Source organism: Lepus europaeus, chromosome 19 (genome assembly GCF_033115175.1).
Source record: "Lepus europaeus isolate LE1 chromosome 19, mLepTim1.pri, whole genome shotgun sequence".
NCBI lineage: Eukaryota > Metazoa > Chordata > Mammalia > Lagomorpha > Leporidae > Lepus > Lepus europaeus.
Window position 1 is genome coordinate 62170739 of NC_084845.1, and position 15579 is coordinate 62186317.

The following is a 15579-nucleotide window of genomic DNA, read 5'->3' on the forward strand; positions in this document are numbered from 1 at the left end:
AGTAGTGGACTACATGCATGATGGTGATTCCATAAGACTATATTGATTAGAGGGGCTGGTGCTGTGGTGTGGTGGGTTAAGGCCCAGGCCTGCAGCGCTGGCATCCCATGGGGGCACCAGTTCGAGTTCTGGCTGCTCTACTTCCCATCCAGCTCCCTGCTGATGCTCCTGGGAAAGCAGCCAAGGAAAGCCCAAGTCCTTCTGCCCCTGTACCTGCATGGGAGAGCTGGAGGAAGCTCCTAGCTCTTGGTTTCGGATCTGCTCAGCTCCGGCTGTTTTGGCCATTTGGGGAGTGAACCAGCAGATGGAAGACGTCTCTCTCTGTCTCTGCCTGTCTCTGGAACTGTGTTTTTCAAATAAATACAAATAAATAAAAAGAGACTATATTGATTAGTGACACCATAATTGTTTCAGTTTGTGTTGGTACATTCTGAAAGTTGTTTTCAATGATAAAATTGCTTCATGGTGCCTTTCTCAGAACACAGCCTGTGATTAAGCAGTGCATGACCATGTGTGAAAACACTGGGAAGTCAGCGGTAAGGATCTGCATAAGTACCTAGGCTGCAGCCAACTTCCGTTCTAACTTAGATGTAAGAGATTTTTAAATTATCTCATAATAGGAGAAATACAGTTTCTTGCTCTCTGTCATCATGGAGAGTATAGCCAGTTGAGTGGGTAAGTAATCTCTGAAACTCACATAGCCATAGGTTTAGCTATCATTTCATAGGGCTGATGCCAAACCACCAACTTGTCCTAGTTAATTTCTACTTTCCTTTCTCCTCCTCATCATTTGATTTGAAAAAAAAAAAAAATTCAATGTGATGCTGGCAAATTGCAGGTCAGTAAACACCCTGTATAACAGCAGTACAGAAAATGCAGTCTCTGGAGAAGACAGCCTGATATTTATCATAGTTCACATAGAACATGTTGTTGGGAAGAGACCACCTTTTGAAGCTTCCCTTAGTTTGAATTTTGAATTTGAATCGGTTAAGTAAGCAGCCATGTGTTACTGCCACCCACAAAGAAAGGCATTGGAAACCATCATTTTAGGTACTGTTAATGTGATCCATGAGCTTACCCTGGAAAATCCGCACAGGATCAACCATGGTCCTAACTCCATGGAGCCATTTCTATTCCCTTTGGGAATCAATAAAGATTCTTGCATGCCATTCCGTTTCTCACAGCAAATATTTAAACAACATCATCCATATCTCAAGTGTAAGAGTTTAAACAAGGCACATGATGTGTGTTCAAGCACAGTGATATATTTATGCAGTATTACCGAGAAATACATCGTAGATCTCACTTAGCCATGAATACAGAGGCAGCAGTGCTCGAAGTTAAATTTACAAGTAGTTCCTTTCTTAGAGGTGGTACCGTTTTGTGCTTGTCAAACAAGAGCACTAATACTGATTCCATTCTTCCTGCTCTTTGTACAATACCAGCTCACAAAGGTTTATTTCACTTTCCTTGGATGATATTTCTACACGAAGTGAAGTGCCTGAAAATTTCTTTTAATTTATTTGAAAAGCTGAATTCAGCACCATGGTTCATTGTAACTACTTCAGAATACTATGTGAGAATAAAAAATAAAAACTCTATAGAAAGAAAAATTCAAAGCATGCGATTTGTTAGAATCATTTTTTTTTTTTTGCAAGCATAGCACTTCAATGGTTTTTCAAAGCTTCCAAAGCTTATAATGAGGAAGATACATATATTTTCTCTCTAAAAAACAGGCCAAGAGATAATGAAACCATCATTTCAAAATATTACAACTGAGATAAAATGGCCACACGTGTGGTTGTGAAACACTTTCTTTGAATACTTTCTGTAGACATACATTAAGCACAAGAAGTAAGGAAAAAGAATTTTTGAAAGAAGAGGTGAAGCAAAAAAAAAAAATACTCAGTATTGTGGGCTAGCGCTCTATTGAAATCAGTGTTTCATTAATCCAACTTGAATAAACTTAATTCCCTCCTACATCTTAATCAAGACAGCCTTGACGTGATAGAAACTTGGAGATGGAGTTTGAAAGTCAGTGAATTCAGCAAACCAATTTGTTCCTTTACATAAATAATCACATCAATATCAAAGGCCTTTTCTGTTACACAGGTGCACAACCGAAAGCATTTTTCATATAGTCATTAGGTGATTATGGAAAAACTGTACCAGTTTATACGTGCATGCGTAAAAGCACATTCCCGAGTTACTCACTTGCAGCTGGCTTACGTTGGATGAGGAGAGCAAGCGTAACACTTTGGGGTTTGGCTTTGTTTCCCCAGTGTCAAAGGGTTTATATGAAGTTCCAGCGATAGGTATGATTCAATACCAAGCTTATTGTCGCTTTGCAAGCCCTTTCTAGTGTTTCTCTGTACTCTCAATTGTCTTCCAAATCTTGGATGGAAACCAGTAAGTTAGTCATGCTCTCTTTTTATTAATGGACAAACTAAAAGTCACTATGGAAGGGATAAAATACTCACCTGGTGGAAATTGATGACAAGGGTGTATAAAAACAACTTGCAACTTAAATAAACTATGTCCAGTAATGAGTTGTCAGTCATTTTTTTTTTTTTTGGATAATGACCTTGCAGATGTACAGACATGATGAGCTATGTAAAGGTCATTATAGATAATGGTTTTCAAGCCTGATGATCACCCCAAAAATTTCAGGGAAGATCAGATTAATCTAAGTGATTTACTGGAAAGTAGTGCCTCAACTTCTGGAAAAGCAGTCTCTTCTAGGAGATCTCCGTTAAAAAGCCAGAGCCAGAGGGAACATATTAATGTATTCATGATTAATCTTAGGCATATAGTTGATTTAAAGATATCATTCACTGCTCAATTTCCTTAAGCATTATTTAAACTACTGAAATCTAGATTAAGTTGCTGTTAGCCCAAATATTGACTAAATATGTCTGCAACAGGAAAAACAGTGATACATCCAACAGGACTGGCTGATGAACGACTTAGACAAAATACTTCTCAAGACATGGCCAGGCGTAAGGGAAACCTACAAAGCCGACTAAGGCACCATGACCCACAGAAAACTTTAATTCCGTGCTGTGCTGATAATGTTTAACAAGCGGCTCTAGGGACAGGGAGTGGAACTGTTGATTCGTTACACTTGCTGGTTTCTGGCAAGTAAATATTCCCACCAGGGCTGATGGTAGACTCATTGTGTTTAGTGACCACGTCATACATTCTTAACAATATAGCAGTTGTGTCTTACAGAGAACTCAGCACCTGCTCCAGCCAGCATGGTGCCGGCCAGAAAAGGCTGAGAACAGTTCTCGTGATGGGTGATGTGCATTTTTCAATAAGGAGTAAAATTCTGATCCTGTTTACTAATTATTTGCCTTGTAGCTTTGGACGAGTTATGCCATCCCATTGAGTTTCAGTTTTGTCACCTGTAGAATGGTACCAATGCTATCACCAACATCATAAAGTTCGCATAATGATTAAATGAGGTGATGCATGTAGAACATTTAGAAGAATGTCTGACAGAGAGAAAGTTCTTAACAAGTAGTATTTATTGCCCATTTATTGCCCATATATGTAAGGCTCCATTTATTATCATGAGAATTATAGCTACTACACTTTTTATGTTTTCCCTTGAAGTGTGCCTATAATTTCATTTCTGTTAATCATTGACTGCTCTTAAAAATGAATTGTCACTGACTTCAAGGTAAAATGCATATCAATTTTAGTTTTCCAAAGCTTTAGAGCATAATGTCTTAATGTTTAATTATTACCCTGCAGATGAAGGCAAACTGTAATATCCTATTTTTAAAATTTTAATTTATGACAGCCTTATGGTTTTCCTTTTTACCCTGATTGTCAAGTATTTTCTTTTTGTTTCAGTGTAGCATACATACTGCAACTTTGCATCTCTGAGCTTTGCATTTATTTTATAGCCTCTCCATTGATATATGTCAACAAATAAACTTCACTCATGTATCTATATTATAATCTTCACAGTTACGCCTCTGAATTAAGTACTGTGCTTTTATATGGATATTGGAATTCACAAGAGTTAAGTAATTTACACCAAATCATTCAAGTGGCAGTAACATCTGGAATCTGAACTCAGGTCACTTGAAAGCCAGGGAGGCAGGATTGGTAGGACCAGTGGGTGGAAGAAGAGATGGTGGCCTTAGCTTAGGAAGCATGGGTAGGAGTCAAGTAGATTTTGTCACCACAGTCTGTTGGGGAATCATTTGTACTCCATTGACTGAAGAGAAACTACAGCTCAAGAGGAAGTCTTGGACTGGAGAATGGGAGTTTCTGCGTGAAGTCGAAGGATGGCTTCATTTATTGCCTGTGGAACTTTCCAGAGCACATGAAAACCTACGAACAGATCATAACCCCACTAAAGTGATCTTTGGAGAAATGTTTCCTTTCCAAACATTTCTTTTCTTGTTGGAATAAGTGCATAGACGAGTTGTTTCGGAGGATTTCTGCTAAGACTTCTGCTGGGGACCTGTGATAGGGCAAGACGAATGGGATCCGTCAGAAAAGAGTGACAGTTTGCTTCACAATATTTGACAGAAAAATCATTTTCCCAGTAATGTGGCAATTCTAATTTTTGAGGTGCAATCAGTTCCCTTTACACCAGTCTAGATAGATTTTATTGTCTCTCATAGAAAATGTTAATAAAAACTACTTTGGCTGGTGTAAGCTACTTAATCTGTACTTGCAAAAACTACTTCAGAGCCTAAATTGCTATATATTTGCCACATGGTCTTCAGGAGAATGGCATGCAGACTTTAATGAAAAGGAACCCAAGCACATGCTGCTTTAAGTTTTCCTTGCAAATGTGTCTTTACAATTTTGTAGCCATGCTCAGTGTGCCTTAGAACCTATGTGCATTTCTTTGTAATGCTGCATCTTAGAATCCAGTGAAACAACATAGATAAGAAGTCCCCAGTCAGAGAAAATTGGAACAAAGCATAATACATCATCTGTACAGTCAGTGTTGAGATGTATGAATGGTCGTATTTTTAATATTTAGCACTATTGTGTCATATTGACTCTTGTTTCATACTGTGAAATGGATCAGGTTCACGTGACCCTTTGGTTGATAACAGTGACACATAGCTGTTGGAAACCTAACCAAAATATTGTATTGCAGGTACCAATTCAGCTTTTGAAACAGCATGTCTATTCGCATAAAGGAAGTGTGATGTAATAACACAATGCTGGAAAGCAAAAATAATGATTCCCACTAGATACATGAATAGAAGATCTGATTATTCTTGGAAACTATAAAATGTAACAACTTTACCTTACTGTCAGTGTAACAGATTACGACATGAAGTCTTACCTTGAGTACTGGGAGAGGAGTGGTGGCAGGTAGTATAGATTCTATAATGAGAGTTGATTCTTTGTTGCAGTTTATTTTCTTTTAGAATGGTGATAATCATCGTACCTATCTTTGTAACTGAAGAAGAAATTAGATGAGATATCATATATAGAGCACATACAGTAGTACCAGGTCAGTGCGTATGTGTTCAATAAATAGCATCAGCAGGAGATAGTCAAGAAGTGCTTGATTTGGGGACATTTTCCAAATCAAACCTTTACTTTTTGTAGAAATTTGGAGAAATACTGATTTGAACATGATAAGTATGTTCAGTATTTCCTTTCTCTCCCTACTACCCTATGAAGTATTTATTTAAGTTGTTCACAGGGCATGCCTGATCTTGGAAACCTAAGGAGTGTATTATTACTTACATCACTGAATAGATAGAGGAGTCTATGAGCAGATAACTCAGAGTTGAGCTTTAACACTAATCATTCTATGGAAAAGTCTGTGGCTGTCTCTGTCACGCTTTGAGGCCGCACTTTCTTCCATACTATGTCTGAGACCTGTTCCACAGCTGCTGGGCTTCCATCTCATCATAATCTATTACGTAACTGCTCGTGATGAATCTAGAACCAGACAGCCTCAGCGATGCTGTGGAAACAATGATTAAAAGTGATTTTCTTGATGACAAGGATAAAGATCGTGGCTGATTGTTAATGTGATCAGAAAGTATGAGGTGGTCATTTATGTGAATTATGGTGTCATAATAATGAGAAAACATATATTTATATATTTTTAGAAGACACTGTCCTATCTTATTTCCTCTAATCAGAGAGAGAAATAGCAGCTTCCAGGACTCACACATATGCACGTTTAAGGTTCACACAGAGTTTGAGTCTGGTGCAGAGGCCCTCCATGGGCTCTATCAAGATTCCAAGTCCAGGGCTGTTCTCTGTCCCTGGGAGCCTCTGCATTGGCCAACTTGCCTCCTCCATCTGTGTGCCTTCTTCTTAGTAGGTGATAGCTTCTTACTGTTCTTTGTGTGACCTTACACCCTTGCTTTTCTGACTCTTAAAAAAAGATACAAAATGAAAGAAAAATAAATGCAGAAATGTAAACCTGGAAATTGCTCTCCAGTTAGATAATGTTGACAGTAAAGTTGTCATCTAAGTGATGATGAACCTGACAGCTTAGCAATGAAGAGACCCAGGATTGCCCAAAAGACCTGCATTCGTCAGAGCTGTTGAGGGTGTCATATTATCTGATCTGTGTGTTACACTTGGACTCCTTTATTTTCTTTTTTATTTAGTTGAGAGATAGGGATACAGGGGCTCCTGAAGAGAGAGCTCTCATCTGCTGATTGACTCCATAAGTGCCCACAGAAGAGAAACCGGGGCCACACCAGGCCAAAGCTAGGAACTGGGAACTCCATCCAGGCTTCCACATGGGTGACAGGGACCCAAGTACTTGAGCCATCACCGCTGACTCTCAGCATCTGCATTAGCAAGAAGCTGCAGTCGGAAGCTGGGGCCAGGACTTGAACCCACGTACTCGGAGGTGAGACAAAAGTATCTCAAACTGCCAGGCCAAATGCCCACTCCCTCGACTTACTCCCAAAGTAAGAATTCCCACTCAAGCTCTTTGGGCTCTTGTGTCACGGGAGCTGCACAAGGTATATAAGTTTTGTCCTATTTTCCCAGCAGCATTTCCACTCTTTCAACTCTGAACCAATTCAGTTACCCACCTTCCCTGCTCCATCCTCCTCCTCCTGCTGGCTGTTAGATTAGAATCACACATCTGAACAGATTGGTGTCATCACACTTTTGGGAAAGCCAGGGACAACAGGACTCCACTGCTGTTCAGCGGTTGCTGTGTCCTTCGGTCACCCACCTGTGCTGTTCATCACAGCGGGAATTTTAATTCTTTATCATTCCCTTCACAGAACATACCCTGTCACCAGGAACTCTTCCCTGCAGATAATTTCTACTCCTTCACACAGCACATTTAGGCTTTTAACCTATATTTAAAATGTTTGCCTTCCCACTGACCCTCTCCTTGCCCCAAAGTATACCCTGTATCTCCTAAAAAAACACACAGATATACCCATCTTCTAACCAAATGTCCCTTTCTAGCTACTGCCTTATCTCTCTGCTCCTTTTCACAGCCAAGCTGTTTAGACATAGGGTTTAAATCCACTAACATTTTCAGCTTTCCATTTTAAATTTTAATCTACAGCAAACTGAATTCTGTCACCATCAGCTTAACTGGAAATATTCTGGATACGTTCTTTAATTACTTTGCAAATGTCAAAGCCAGGGAAATCTCTCCAACCCTCATTTCACTTGAAGTCGCTAGAGCACGGGTATTTATTCTTAGAGCTACATGTGACGTGTGTTTCTGCTCAAGCATTATTTGTGGTATGCTTTCCATTGCAGAAACTCAACTTTTTAGAAAGAAAACCTGCATGCAGATTCTCATCACACATGTTAAAGCTGTGATCCACATCTTCATGTATTTCTTTTATGATTTCTTCATATATAGATATGTTGTATAAGTGAAAATGATACTTTTGTGTTTAACATAATAAAAATATTTCCCTATATAATTGATATTTAAAACATGACTTTTAAGGATGCATGATATTTTCTTATATAAAAATATAATTAAAAGATTTGTTCCCAGTTGTTGGACATTTCAATTTTACTTTATTATTTAACCTTTATGGCCATGTAACACCTTGCTCTTTTAGTTGCTGCATTTTTCTTGCTTTTTATTTTCTGTGGCAACTGGAGTGCAGATAAATTACCTTTTGAAAGGAAACTAAACAGTCCTCTTTTGTAGTATTTTCAGTTTCCATGTGAAAATAATCCTGCCACAGCCAAATTTCAGACACTCAGAGAATGTTGCTGAATGCATAGGTGGAAAAAACGGTTCAGAATCTGCTAATTAAATCTGGACCTTTAATTGGTTCCAACGGTCTTCCTGCCCCTATCCAAGCTCTACATCTTTCTGTGTTGATTGTTCCAAAATTAAAAGAACATAAAAGCAAAGCAACAATAACAAAAAAGAACAAAACAAGAAATTTTGGCTTTGAAATTCTAAAGCTAGGACTCAGTGAAAAATGATCGATCTCTAAAACCAAACATGGTCAGTGGTCCCGTTGTGTCCATGTTGTCACAGCTTTAGCCCATCTTACAGATGTTAGAACAGCCCAGCATGATAAGATGCAAGAATCATTTCCACGTGCCCTAGATGGCAAAGACAGATTCGAGATGACACCGAAATGAGACTTCTGGGAATCAAGGGTAAAAGCTGTGCTGTGGTTCAATAGCTTTCAACATGGAGTGAGCGTGTTTCAGAAGATACGGGCAGGAAAGATGATAATGACCCCCACTTCTCCTTTCAAAATCTTGGTGCACAGAACTTACATCCCTCACTAAGGATGTAATAGGAGTGAGAGCTAGGGGGAGATGTGATTAAATTAAATTAACTTTGCAATGCCTGGAAGATAGCAGCTTAAGAAAGAAATAAAGTTCGACTTTAGAAAAAATAAAGGACGTTAAATTGCTTGTGCACCTGAGTTTACAAAATGATATTTCTACTTGCCAACTTCTATAAATAATACTTCTGTGTGTACCCGGATAAATAATTTTCTATCTCATCTCTAATTAATTTAAAAGAATGCATTCCTAGCAAATTAACTATAAGGTCATAGGAAATGAAGCATTTGGTTCTAAAAATTACCTTGAAGAAAGTTTACACCAGTTCAGATGGTAAACAACGCTGAGTGGATCCACTCATCTTTGAGGTTCGACCCCTACCCACTCAAGGGCACATGGGGAGTGCTGATGCTTCGGTTTATAGCCTGGAATACATAGTTGTCTTGTGGAGCTTTGAGTTTAGAATTGTGAATGCGCGTGCAGTCAGTGACTTTGTTTTCTTGATCAAACAGTAAACATTTTCTTTGTCAGAACTATTTTTTGTTAGATACCTCTGATGATATCAGTTACACCTTATTTGCATCTGATGAATTCTGTGGGCAGTGATTCCTTGTCAGGTCGTAGGTGTTACTGGAATCCTCTTGACGGGAAGGATCCATGTTGTTCTCGTCAGCCCACATAGGCTTGGCTTCCGAAGCACCCAGGCTCCAATGAATCTTCCTGAAGGTGCAGTTTAATGCAAGCATGTTGGATCTCCAAAGGCCACCAAGTAGCTATTTGCTGTATTTCTGATAAATTGCAGAGTGCTGAAATTGGTTTCTTAAGAAAAAAAAATTTTTTTAATTTTTAATTTGAAAGACAGAGAGGGAGGGAGAGAAAGAGAGAGAGAGAGAGAGAGAGAGAGAGAGAGAGAGAGAGACCGACCAATCTTCTATGCATTGGAGAGAGAGAGAGAGAGAGAGAGACAGAGAGAGACAGAGAGACCGACCAATCTTCTATGCATTGGAGAGAGAGAGAGAGAGAGACCGACCAATCTTCTATGCATTGGAGAGAGAGAGAGAGAGAGAGAGACAGAGAGACCGACCAATCTTCTATGCATTGGTTCACTCCCTAAATGGTTGCAAAAAACCCGGGAGCCCAAAACTCCATCCAACTTGTCCACATGAGTGGCAGGGGCTCAAGTTCTTGGGCCATTTTCTGTTGCTTTCCAGGCGTGTTACAGGGAGCTGGGTCTGCAGCAGAGGGGCCAGGTTTCCAACCAGTGCACAAGGGCACCACAACAGTGGCCCCAGATTTACTTCTCATGAAGAGCAGAGGATTTTGCCGGTAAGAATCTCAGTTTTCATTTAAAATGAAGTGCAGACATTCTTTGATGTTTGAAAATGAGTAATGAGATTATGAGACTTGTGTTTTAAAACATGCCTGCAGGGGCCAGTGCTGTGGCCTAGTAGGCTAAGCCTCTGCCTGCAGCATCAGCATTCTGTATGGGCGCTGGTTCTTGTCCTGGCTATTCCACTTCTGAGCCAGCTCTCTGCTTTGGCCTGGGAAAGCAGTTTAAGATGGCTCAAGTGTCTGGGCCCCTGCTCTTATGTGGAAGACCCAGAAGAATCTCCTGGCTCCTGGCTCCTGGCTTTGGATCCGCACAGCTCAGGCCGGTGTGGCTATTTGGGGAGTCAACCAGAGGACCTTTCTCTCTGTCTCTCCCTCTCTCTGTCTGGAACTCTGCCTGTTCAAATAAATAAATAAAATCTTAAAAAAAATGACTGCAGCCATTCATTACAGAACAGGATGAAATATTGTCAAGAGCAGAGGGAAAGAGATGGATAAAGAGGTGCTTGTGGGTGAGATACAGTGGTGTTTTGGTAGAGTGTAGCTCTTGACGGGGAATTTGCTTTGGGGAATGTTCATTGTCCTTTAGCAGTTGACTGATAAAGATCCAGTAAGTAATAACAGAAAAGTGTACAGATTCGTTGTTATAGTTTGGTCATTTAAAAATTGTCAGGTAGAGGGTGAGCATTTAACCTGACAGAGAACTTGACCATGTCCCATATCAGAACAAATAGGTTTGACTCCTGGTTCCTGATCTCCACTCCAGCTTCTTCCTAAGGCAGAACCTTGGAAATAGCAGGTGATAACTCAAGTAATTTGGTTCCTGCTACCCACTTGAGGGACCTAGAATAAATTTACAGCTCCCTTCTGTGGCCCAACCCATGCCCAACTTTCAAGGGCATTTGGGGAGTGAATCAGCAAATGAGAGAGCTTGCTTTCTCCCTCCTTTCTCTTCCCCTCTCTCTTTGTGCCTCTCAAACAAACAATAAATACATAAATAAAAGCTGTCAGTAATTGTAGAACGTCTTGTCTAGGTGTTTAGTTTAAAATCATTGTTAAGTCAAAATTGGGCATGCATTTTGTCACTATATGGAACTTGCAGAGTATACCTTAAAAGAAATGACATCAAAAGTCAACTTTCATTTCAGAATTGGGCAGGAATTTGGGCATCTACAAGAAAGAACACAAAAACAGAATCATCAGTTTTTCTAAGAGGTATAACTGGTTCCCAGGAACCATCCAGGATTTTTTTTTTTTAATCATTTAAAAAATCGTGGTCAAAACACACAACATGAACTTTGCCATTTAAATTATTATCAGTATATAATTTAGTGTCATTAGCACATTTACGATATTGTGAATCCATCACCAATATCTATTGTTAGAGTTTTTATTACCCCAAAAAGAAAGTACCCACTAAGCAATACCCCGCTTCGTTCCTCCCTCAATGCTATATAACTTCTCATCGACTGAGTTAGCTTTTTGTCACTGTACCTGGAATACCTGAAAGGAGTTACTTATGAAGGAAGAAGGCTTGCTTGGACTTACAGTTTGGAAGGGGACCATCCAGCATCCAGCATGGAGCAGCCCCATTGGCCTGGCACCTGATGATGGAGGCGGGTGGTGGGACACACTCAGAAGGAGGATCATGTGGTGAGCCAGGAAGCAGAGAGACTGGGAGTGTGCTCATGTTTATGTCTGTGTGGTCTCTCATAAGAAGCCACCATGATTCAGATACCACAATTGGATTAATTAACTCTTTCATATGCTGATTTCCATTTCTTTGGGTAAATCCCAGGAGTGGGATGGCTGGGTTGAATGGTAGATCTATTTTCAGTTTTCTGAGGAATTGCCAAGTTGTTTTCCACAGAGGCTGTACCAGTTTACATTCCCACCAACAGTGGATTAGAGAACCTGTTTCTCCATGTCCTCACCAGCATCTATTTTTTTTTTTTTTAATTTCTGTATGAGAGCCATTCTACCTGGGGGGAGGTGAAGCCTCATTGTGGTTTTTATTTACATTTGCCTGATGGCTAGTGTGGTCCTGAGCCCTTTTTTTATACATCTGTTGGCCATTTGAATTTCATCTTTTGAAAAACGCCTGTTCAAGTCCTTTACTCATTTCTTAACTAGGTTGTTTGTTCTATTGTTTTTTATCGATTACAGTCCTTTATAGATTCTGGATATTAATCCTTTATCAGTTGCATAATTTGCAAATATTTTCTCCCATCTTGTCTGTTGCCTCTTCGCTTTGTTGAGCATGTCCTTTGCAGTGCAGAAGCTTTTTAGCTTGATGTAATCCCACTTGTCTGTTTCTGCTTTGTTTGTGCTTCTGGGGTCTTTCCCAAGAAGTCTTTACCTATGCCAATGTCTTGTAGAGTTTCCCAATGTTCTCTTCTAGTAATTTGATGGTATCAGGTCACAGATTTAGGTACTTGATCCATTTAGAGTTGATTTTTGTATAAGGTGTAAGGTAGCAGTCTTGTTTCACACTTCTGCAAACAGAAATCCAGTTTTCCAAGGAGCATTTGTTGATGAGACTGTCCTTCCACCAGGGATTGATTTTAGCTCCTTTGTCAAATAGTTGTTTGTAGATGTGTGGATTTTTTTCTGTATTCTGTTCTTTTTCATTGGTCTACATGTCTATCAAGCAATTTTGATTATACTGTCATGTTGTGTCTTGAAACCTGGTATTGTGATGCCTCTGGCTTTGTTACTATTGTTTAAGATTGCTTTAGCTATCTGGGGCCTCTTGTATTTCCATCTGAATTTTAGGATCATTTTTCTAGACCTGGGAAGAGTGTCATGGGTGCTTTGATTAGGATTGCATTAAATTTGTAAATTGCTTTCAGCAGTATGGACATTTTAATATTTATTCTTCTAAACCATGAATATGGAAGATTTGTCCATTTTTTGTATTGTCTTTTATTTCTTTCTTTAATGTTTTGTAATTTTCATCATAGAGATTTTTCACGTCTTTGGTTAAGTTTATTCCAAAGTATTTACATTTTTTATAGCTTTTCTGAATGGGACTGATCTTACAAGTTGTTTCTCAGCCATGGCAGAATTGGAATCTGTTCTTATTTAAAAGTATGGTAGAATTCAGCAGTGAAGCCATCAGTCCTGGGGTTTTGTTTGTTGGGAGGGTATTTGTTACTAATTCAATCACTGCTTTGGTCTGTTTAGGCTTTATTGTCTTTGTGACTCAATTTTGGTTGATTGTATGTGTCCAGGAATCTATCCATTTTTTTTAGATTTTCCAATGTATTGCTATTTAGCTGTGTGTAATAATTCCTGGTGATTCTTTTTATTTCTGTGGTATCTATTGTTACATCTCCTTTTTCATCTCTCATTTTATTGATTTAGGTCTTCTTTCTCTTTTTTTTTTAGGTTAGTTTGGTCAATGGTGTATTAATTTTGTTTATGTTTTCAAAAAAAACATACTTTGTGTCATTCTTTTTGTTTCAATTTTATTCTTGAATGTTAACAATTTTTTCTTCGTACTATTGTTGGGCTTGGTTTGTTGTTTTTTTAGATGCTTGAGACACATTAATAGCTCATTTACTTGATGCTTTTCCAATTTCTTGATGTGTCTGCTAATTGCTATAAACTTTCCTCTTAACCCTGGTTTTGCTGTGTCCCAAAAGTTTTGATTTGTTGTATTGTAATCTTCATTCATTTCCAGAAATTTTTTTTTATTTTCATTTTGATTTATCCTATGACCCACTGTCCATTCGGGAGCATGTTTTTTCAGTCTCCATGTGTTTGCATATTTTCTAGTCTGTTAAATTGTTAATTTTCAGCTTCATTCCACTGTGGTCAGAAAATATACATGGTATGATTTCAAATTTTTTGAATTTGTTCAGTTTTGCTTTATGGCCTAGTATACAGTCTATCCTAGACAAAGTTCCATGAACTGATAAAAAGAATGTATATTCTTTAGTTGTGCGATGAAATGCTCTGTGGATAACTTAGGTCCATTTGACCATAGTGTAGATTAGCTCAGTTGTTTTTTTGTTGGTTTTATGTCTATTTGATCTGTCCATAGATGACAGTGGGATGTTAAAGTCCTACCTTAGTATTGTAATGGGGGGAGGATCCAGGTTGACACCTAAGTTGGTCATGGTAGGTGTCCTCTGTTGTCAGCAGAGGGGAGCATATGACCACACTTGCTGGCATAATCACAACCTCTCCACGTCTCTTCCAAGGTGATCTATGTTTGGGGTTAGCCCACAGTGTGCACAGACCTCACCCACACTGGTGCATGAACCACATAAAGGACCTGTGCAGTCCTCAGTGTGAGCACGGGACCCTCTGCTGTGAGCCACCCCAGACACTCAGGGAGCTCTGAGCCCCCTGCATCAGCAGCGATTGCTCAGAGACCCAGCTATACCCTCAGCCTATCGTGCAGTCCCAGGGTTCCCACAGCACAGCAGAGGGAGCTCCCACAGTCACGGATTGCAGAGGATCTTCTCTCCACACTGCAAGCCTGCCCCGTCCATGGAGAGAGCAGAGGTGTTCCCAGAGTCAGCTGCTTGTGGGTGCTCCGGCTTGGCAGTATGAGCTCCAGAGCCTGTGATAGGTTGAGAAGATGGGGGCACCTCACAGTCTTAAGTAGGTACCCAGCACCTGTCAACCCCCCCCCAACAACCAGAGTCAAAGTCAGTGGGAAAATAGGAATTTCCCTATCTGGTAAAATCCCCTGGCCACCCATGAGCACCACCACAGCCTCTGCTTGTGTCGAGATAGCTCGTGCTCCCTGCAGCTTCCTGGGTGCCCTCACTCTCTGAACCTGGGGCTTCCTCCGTTCCCTGGCTGCGGAAGTGATGTGTAGTGTGGCAGCTTGCTGCTGTGGGTCTGCGCTTCCCACGCTTCTTCGTGGTGTTCCTCTACTTTCTGTAGAGTGTCCGCTGCAAACTTCTCTCCAACTCTCCCCTGAGAGTACTCTTCATCTGCTTTTCTTCTGCTATCTTTTTTTTTTTTTTTTTTTTTGGACAGGCAGAGTGGACAGTGAGAGAGAGAGACAGAGAGAAAGGTCTTCCTTTGCTGTTGGTTCACCCTCCAATGGCCGCCACGGCCGGCGCGCTGCGCTGATCCAAAGCCAGGAGCCAGGTGCTTCTCCTGGTCTCCCATAGGGTGCAGGGCCCAAGCACTTGGGCCATCCTCTACTGCACTCCCGGGCCACAGCAGAGAGCTGGCCTGGAAGAGGGGCAACTGGGACAGAATCCAGTGCCCCGACCAGGACTAGAACCCCGGGTGCTGGTGCTGTAAGGCGGAGGATTAACCTATTGAGCCACGGCAACAGCCAATTTCTTAGCATTTTTTAAAAAAGTGGACACAGGCTGGCACCGTGGCTCACTTGACTGATCCTCTGCCTGCGGCGCTGGCACCCCATGTTCTAGTCCTGGTTGGGGTGCCGGATTCTGTCCTGGTTGCTCTTCTTCCGGTCCAGCTCTCTGCTGTGGCTCAGGAAGGCAGTGGAGGATGGCCCAAGTGCTTGAGCCC